This window comes from Atta cephalotes (genome assembly GCF_000143395.1).
Source record: "Atta cephalotes unplaced genomic scaffold scaffold00014, whole genome shotgun sequence".
In the NCBI taxonomy this organism is placed as follows: Eukaryota; Metazoa; Arthropoda; class Insecta; order Hymenoptera; family Formicidae; genus Atta; species Atta cephalotes.
In genome coordinates, this window is record NW_012130078.1 from 3,734,954 (window position 1) to 3,742,672 (window position 7,719).

At 28.8% G+C, this 7,719-nt stretch overlaps 1 pseudogene; it reads left to right on the plus strand.

Moving 5' to 3' along the window:
• The first annotated feature begins 252 nt into the window (after positions 1-252).
• Positions 253-6,533, plus strand: LOC105617890 (annotated as a pseudogene).
• Positions 6,534-7,719: the final 1,186 nt, after the last annotated feature.

Sequence of the window (7,719 nt, forward strand, 5' to 3'; positions counted from 1 at the left end):
AGAGAGAGAGAGAGGAAAGGAGGAAAAAGAGCCGGAGCAACTTATTTATTTCACGTATGCGCACTTCATTTTGGCTAACTTAAAATCAGGAGAGATGAGCTGTATACTGTGCCATTACATAAAGAGAGATAATTAATATGATAAAATCTATTGATCGTAGAATGAAGACAAGAGGAAATAAATATACTGAGGCATTTAATCTTGAGATTTGATTTAAAGACTACATAGAAGACTTTCAAGTTTACCACAACAATGTCGAGTTGCTTCATTTTGATGCTCCTTGTGTATTGTATTTTAATCGGCCTCGTGACAACATCGAAACCATTGTCAATTTTATTAATAGATCCTTCCATCACTTAGCCATCATGTCTGGACGATAAATTTGATGAAAGGATTGCTTCGCAAAGGCCATCATGTACACGTAGCACACATGAGACTAAGATCAAAGATAAACTTGCGCAGAACTTGACGATGTAAGTAATGTTATGGAACTTGAAACGTTTTGAATAAAAATTGATTATTTTAAATTTGTGAAACAAATGCGAAAGAATGTAATCTTTCTGTTTTAAAATATTATTTTATATTGAACGTATCTCAAATCATTAACTGAGCTCCCAATATATAGTTTCATTTCTATATATTTTTTTCATTAACAGTAAAGAATACTTATTATTTTCGATGGTTTGATGAAAGTAATGGAAGAATCTGAAGCGGATTACAATCCGGTTGAATGGGAACAGTATAGCACATTTTATATGATGTATTCTGCATACCAATGAGGAATTCATGCATGTGACACAGTAAAAACAAAAGCAGCGAAAAAGCTTTTGGAAATGATCAAGATTGTTGAGTTTGATATTATATTACAGGATATTACATTAAATGAGTGTTTATTCGGATTGTGGGAGGTAAGGATAAAGCAATTTCTTAAATATTAGTGCTTAATTTATTTTATCTATTTATTACAACAATTAGATTTAGCTATTTCCATTGTCGCTTTATGGATATTATTTTTTAGAATGTTAAAGATAAACCCATAGTAGGATATATTCCGTATAGTCCTACACCTTGGCTCAAAGATATTACCGGAGGTCCAAATTATCCAACTATTCGTCCTTATGCATATTTACCTGTTGCGAAACCTATAGGTTTATGGCAGAGAACATGGAATACTGTATGTTTTACTGTTGATGATTTCATACGACATTACTATTTCTTGCCTATTATGCAACGGCTTGCTGAGAAATACGTAGGCCACGCAATTAGACCATTACATGAAATAGAAAAAAACGGTATTGATATTGTACTACTCAATAGTCATCCTGCATTCGAGCATGGAATTCCATTGTCTCCGAATATTTTGGAGATTGCAGGACTGAATGCTCAGGCCATAAAACCGATTGATGGCGAAATAGTCGTAACATGTCCCGAGGTAAGAGAAATTGTATATATTATATTTACATCAAACGAAATAGCTTGTCTATATTCGAGTAATCGAATGTATTTTGTTGGATTCATAGATAAGAAACAACATGTTTAATCGGTCGACAAGTAGATTAACTGAAGACTAGCTACAAGTAAATGTTTTACATGCATTTATTTTTCTTCTTAGTTTAAAACTGTAAAAATTGCAAAAAATACATATTAGCAAAAAATTATATATATATACTCAAGAAATTTAATGAGATGGTCTCATCAAATTATTATTTATAGTATTTACTTTCGAATTTTTTCGAACATTCGAAGAACGATTCTTAGTAAATATACAATGTTACATATAATGTACTTGTTAATTGTAATTTCTCATTCAATATTATAACTGTAACATAACACATTGCAGTTATTATCAAAATATTAGTTAACCATTATTTCACAGGATATACGCGCATTCCTTGATGGAGCAAAAAATGGAGTTATCATAGTATCGTTAGGAACAAATGTGAGATGGAAATTTATCGGATTAGACAAAATTAAGATTGTTTCATTGGCTCTATCGAAATTAGAACAACGAGTATTATGGAAGCTAGATATTGAAGTACCATTTGAAATACCAGACAATCTGATGATTGTAAAATGGATGCCGCAAAGCGAAGTTTTATGTACGATGTAATTCTTAAAAAATATAAAAAAAAACGTGATAACCAATATATATTTTCTCCATGATTAGACATTTTTTCTTTTATTAACACATGAATTCTTTTTAATTAAGTTCATTTAATCTATCTTTATTCACAATTACCATAAAATGTCTATAAAATTGTAAAAACTTTTTTTGTGATATTATTTTAAAAAATAGCATAGAATATAATTTATAATTGAGACCATTAATTTTTATATATTACCGATGCGAATTGTTATTTCAATCATCGTTTTAGTGTTTCAATATAGTTTTGCAGTACATTTGTAACAAAAATATTCGTATATAACGCGAAGAATATATGAATATTTTAATTTTAAATAGCTCTTGGATAATTAGTTATAGTAAAATTTTATTTTTATAATAAATATGGTATAACATAATAACCGAATAAGTAAGAATGGATTAAAATGGATTGAAATTTAATAATCTATTTGAATGCGTACTTCAGTAGCATATGATTCATTCTTCCATTTATTTGGATATGATTGAATTAAAAAATTGCATTTCCTATTTCGAATTAAAAAATATTCTCACAAGACATAGAAAAAAGATATTATTTTTAGATTAAGAGACATAGAAATGTACTTTATTCATATGCTTATAAATGAATAAAAATGCATTGCAATAAAAAAAAAATCTCATTTTAACGTTCTCAGAAGCATATTCCTGAAAATTTGAATCCATTTCAATCGATGTCAATTCGTTCTCGTTTACTAGGGAGATTTTTGCATTAGATTTATGTATCTTATTATCTCTACAATAATATTTAAATGCTTTTTTTTTTAACAGTTTTTTGTTGATATCTGTAGATAATCTTAGTTTGGAGTATTTGATTATATTTTATTATTTTTTTACAATAACTGGTTTGGTAGCATTTTTAAATAGAAACTGGTTTTTCTAAAAATGATTTTTAGATTTCAAAATTAGATTAAAAAATGCGTTGTTTATTAATATAACTAATTAATATAATTAATAAAATGTTTATATGAATGATTCATTATAACAATTGAGATTTTTATTATAATAAATTTTTATATGCAGCTCATAAGAATGTCAGAGCAATTTGGACTCATGGTGGTCTTCTCAGTACACAGGAAGCCATTTGGAAAGGTGTACCAATGATTGTAATGCCTTTCTATATAGACCAAAAATTCAATGCACAAAAATTAGTAGCTAAGGGTGTTGGAATATACTTGGATGTTAAAACATTGTCCACGCAGACTGTATTACATGCAGTCGAAGAAATACTTTACGATGAAAGGTATCAAATTTCTATTACGTTTTAATACCATAATTATTATATATAGTAAATTAATATAATCAAATAATATATAATATTCGAAGTAATGTTTAAATTAATATAAGATAGTATAATACTATAATTGATTTAAACGCTCTTGTAAAAACTGATTATAAATCTTGCTTTTTCTATTTATGTATTTTATTATACTCAATTTTACTTTTAATTAATCTCTTAATATCATGTTATGGGAACAATATACTTAAGTGTAGCATATTCAACCTAATTCAATTGCTTATAACTTTCATAAAAATGTTGTTAGGCTTATAACTTTCATAAAAATATCATACGAATATTGTTCCATCGAAACGTCAGATATACATATGATTCTGTACTACCAGCGTGCGTACTACCACACACACAGGCATATGAGAGAAGTCGGCCACGCTCGGCCAACGAGCAATAGAACTGAAATGATGAAATTATATTAAGTATTTTTGCATGTTATTCTGCTTCCTCTCTTTGTAAGCTTCTTCTAACGAAATTTAGATCAAGTGTCATGCCAATGTATTTCGCAAGATTAGAGTATGAAATTATTTGGTTGTAATTGGCAACCGAGTCATCTTTTTTAGAGTAAAATTTTACATCGTGATTTGCTTTCATTAAGCGTGATGTCCCAAGTAACAAAATGACGTTTTAATAACGTTATATTGGCTGCGTTCGGTAGAAAGAGATTAGTTCGGCAATTCTTTAATATGATTGATTCTTGTTTCAGCTTGTTTTTTGCTGGATCTAAGTGTAATATAAGACATTAAAAAATTAATGATCGCTTTTTGATTAGTTTTTCTGCTGAACATATCCATTGATATTAAAGATATCATTTGATGTCACCTTGCTATACTTTTGAAGTACTTTTATTAGTAAAAAAATTAAAAGAATTAAGTTAATTGTAAAAATTATAAGCAGTGAAAAAAACATTTAAAAAGTTGAAAAAGTTAGATATGCTCATACGGAATTTAAAATGTAATCTATACGAACGTAAGATTATATTAATAGTAATACATATTTGTTGCAGACATACAAGAAACATGAAATAATTATCTAGTGAATTCCGAGATCGACCAATACCACCGTTAGATTTAGCTATTTGGGGCATTGAATATGCAGTCCGACATCCAAATAGAACTTTAGCAACTCCACTTAGATATCAAAGCTGGATGGAACAAAATCTAATTGACGTTTATGCATTTTTATTGTTTAATTTTATTATAATATTGTTAAGTATATTCTTAATAATAAAAATATTTATTAAGTTTTATTATCAGATATATACCACATTTAACAATAAATTACATAAAAGGAAACAAGCTTGAAAGAGAATGAGAAAGAAAGAGAGTTATTGGTAAATATCAACAGACACTACATATATCTATATTATACTTACTTCAATTAATGTTAATCTTACTGTAATATTATTGCATTATTATTAATTAATGTTATTCCAAAAAAGTAAAATTAATGTACAAATATAAAACTGTAATAATATTCTTAAGACTTCCATGGGTGCTTTCTATACAAAGATTATGCATTTTGTGAATATCATTTTGTTCGTAATTAATCTTATTAAGTAATGTACTTAATAAGAATAAGTAATGAGCAATAACTACTTCTCCTTTTCCTTATCTGCACTTTCCAAGAGTATTTGCTTGTTATTATCCGATAAATGATTGAAAAATCCATTTTTTTCAGTACGATATTTAAACTTATTTTTTGTATTCTTATGCCATAAATTAGGTTCAATCATTGAGTTAATTATGGGAATTGAGAGATATAACCAGGATTGGCAATGTTACCTCATAAAAATAACTCGTTATTGTTACCGTTCTTTTTGCTAAAAAATAACCAGTCGTTATTTTTTCATTTCTTTTTTTACTTGACACTAATAGAATATATACAGATTTTTGGTAAATGTAAAAATGATGTCAAAATTCTATTTATCTTTTTTTTTAGTAGAGAAATAGAACTCAAAAAATATATGCCTATAATAAACATTGTGCATTATTTTCATGAATGAAATAGATACTGTCATATCACATAATGTATACATTGTTTGTAATTTTTTATATTTAAATAAATTTATTTTTTGTATTAATTGTAATAAAATATCTTTAAATTACACGTTAAACTCTTAATATATATATATATATATATATATACAATTTTCTTTTACTGTGCATGATGGATCACTGCTTATGGGTGATCAATTTCCATAATTTTCCAAATATATAAAATTATGAATAGATACTTATATATATTTTAACATCTTTAAAAATTTATGAAGTTGTACATTTAAAAAGGAGGAAAGGATAGAAAGAATTATTTAGTCAGATGCAGTATTCCGAAAGAAAGAAACAAGATATGAATGACTCATCGTGAATGAACTCTAAGGGTAAAATGATATTATAATAAAAAAAATAGTATTGTTTCTGTAATCTGCATTATAAACATATGTAATTTGTGAGATATAACACAGAAAAAATTTTATTTTAAGAAATTAAATATATTGTAAAGATTATATCTGAGTTAATCTATACGTGTAAACTGTAAATACAATGAAAAAAAGGTATGATCGCGTGATTTAGACCAATTCGATTGTTAATGTTTTATCTCTGTTTTCTAGAGTTACAGTTACACACGACTAAATTTTTACGTAATTAGAAATAAAGTATCGATAAAAGTAACTAGTAAAATTGTTATCATTACCCCAAAAATGTAATTGCATGACCATGAACATTATTCAGAAGAAAATGTAACGTCGTTACTTATTCGTTACCGAAAAAAATTAATTTGTAACGATAATAATGTTACAAATAACGCGTTATTTGCCAATTCCGGATATAACCAATGTGATATATGTTTACATGTTATTTATTTGTACTTATATTTATTATACTTGAGCAAGGACTCGGCCTTGCTCTCATGCGAAGTCTCGATTTCGTAATACTCGTAATGCTGTGTCGCTCTGTAACGCAGTGTCGTCTTATAGCGCTCGTAATATTCTGGCATCACCCTCGGAGAGTATCGAATTTTATAGAAAAATTCGAGGCTAATCGCGGCCAATCGTCGTGTTTGTCTAGATGCGAAATTCACTGATTGACTGCTAAACAAATTACTTAGCAGAAAGAAAGAGAGAAAGAGATGCACACAGAAAGAATACTCCTAACATTTAGATAACTCTGTACTATTTCCTATGTGCTTTAAATATCGAAAAATTTCAATAGATTTTGTAAAAAATAGTCGATTACATTTAATCTATACAGAATTTAATAAATTAAGTTCTTTTATAAAAGAGCATTAAAAGAATTAATTACCTTCACTAATACAATATATATATATTAGGTGTACAACTTTGCTTCCGCCGTTTTTTTTCCGAAATTCGAGGCTTTATTGTAAAAAACTGGTTATACATTTATGATTCAAAGTATTGTCCATCACTGGCCACTATTTTCTCCCATCTTTCGAGTAGCGTATGAATCCCGCGTCGAAAAAACTGGTCATCTTTTGAGGCTATCCACGAATCGATCCAATTTTTTACTTCTTCATAAGACCGGAAGTGCTGGTCAGCCAGGCCGTGTGCCATTGATCGAAACAAGTGATAGTCAGAAGGAGCAACGTCTGGAGAATACGACGGGTGGGATAGGACTTCCCATTTCAACGTTTCCAAGTATGTCTTGATCACTTTCGCAACATGGGGTCGAGCATTGTCATGTTGCAAAATCACTTTATTTGTATTGCGGCCGTTTGTCTTTCAATGCTCGGCTCAAACGCATCAATTGCGTTCGATACCAATCGCCTGTGATTGTTTCAGTCGGTTTTAACAGTTCATAATATACTACGCCGAGCTGGTCCTATCAAATACAGAGCGAAACCTTGGACATCAAAATCATCGTTCTTGAAGCGTTGAAACCACTCACGACACGTTCTTTCACTAATAGCCTCACCATAAGTATTTAAGAGAATTCGATGAGCCTCAGCTGCAGATTTCTTCATATTGAAGCAAAAAATTAAAATCTCCCGTAAATGACGAGAATTTGGCTCGTAAACGACATTTTCAATCGAGAATAACTTTATGATGCAGACACAAATCGACTAATGTTTCTATGGGGTTATGTTGACAGATGCCCAAGTTTATCGTATGACGTCTATGATCTATTTATTTCGACCACTTACCGCTAAAGCCATCTATAGGAAAACGGCGGAAGCAAAGTTGTGTATTCATTTTTCTTTATATATATATATATATACATATATATATATATATACAATAAATATATACTAC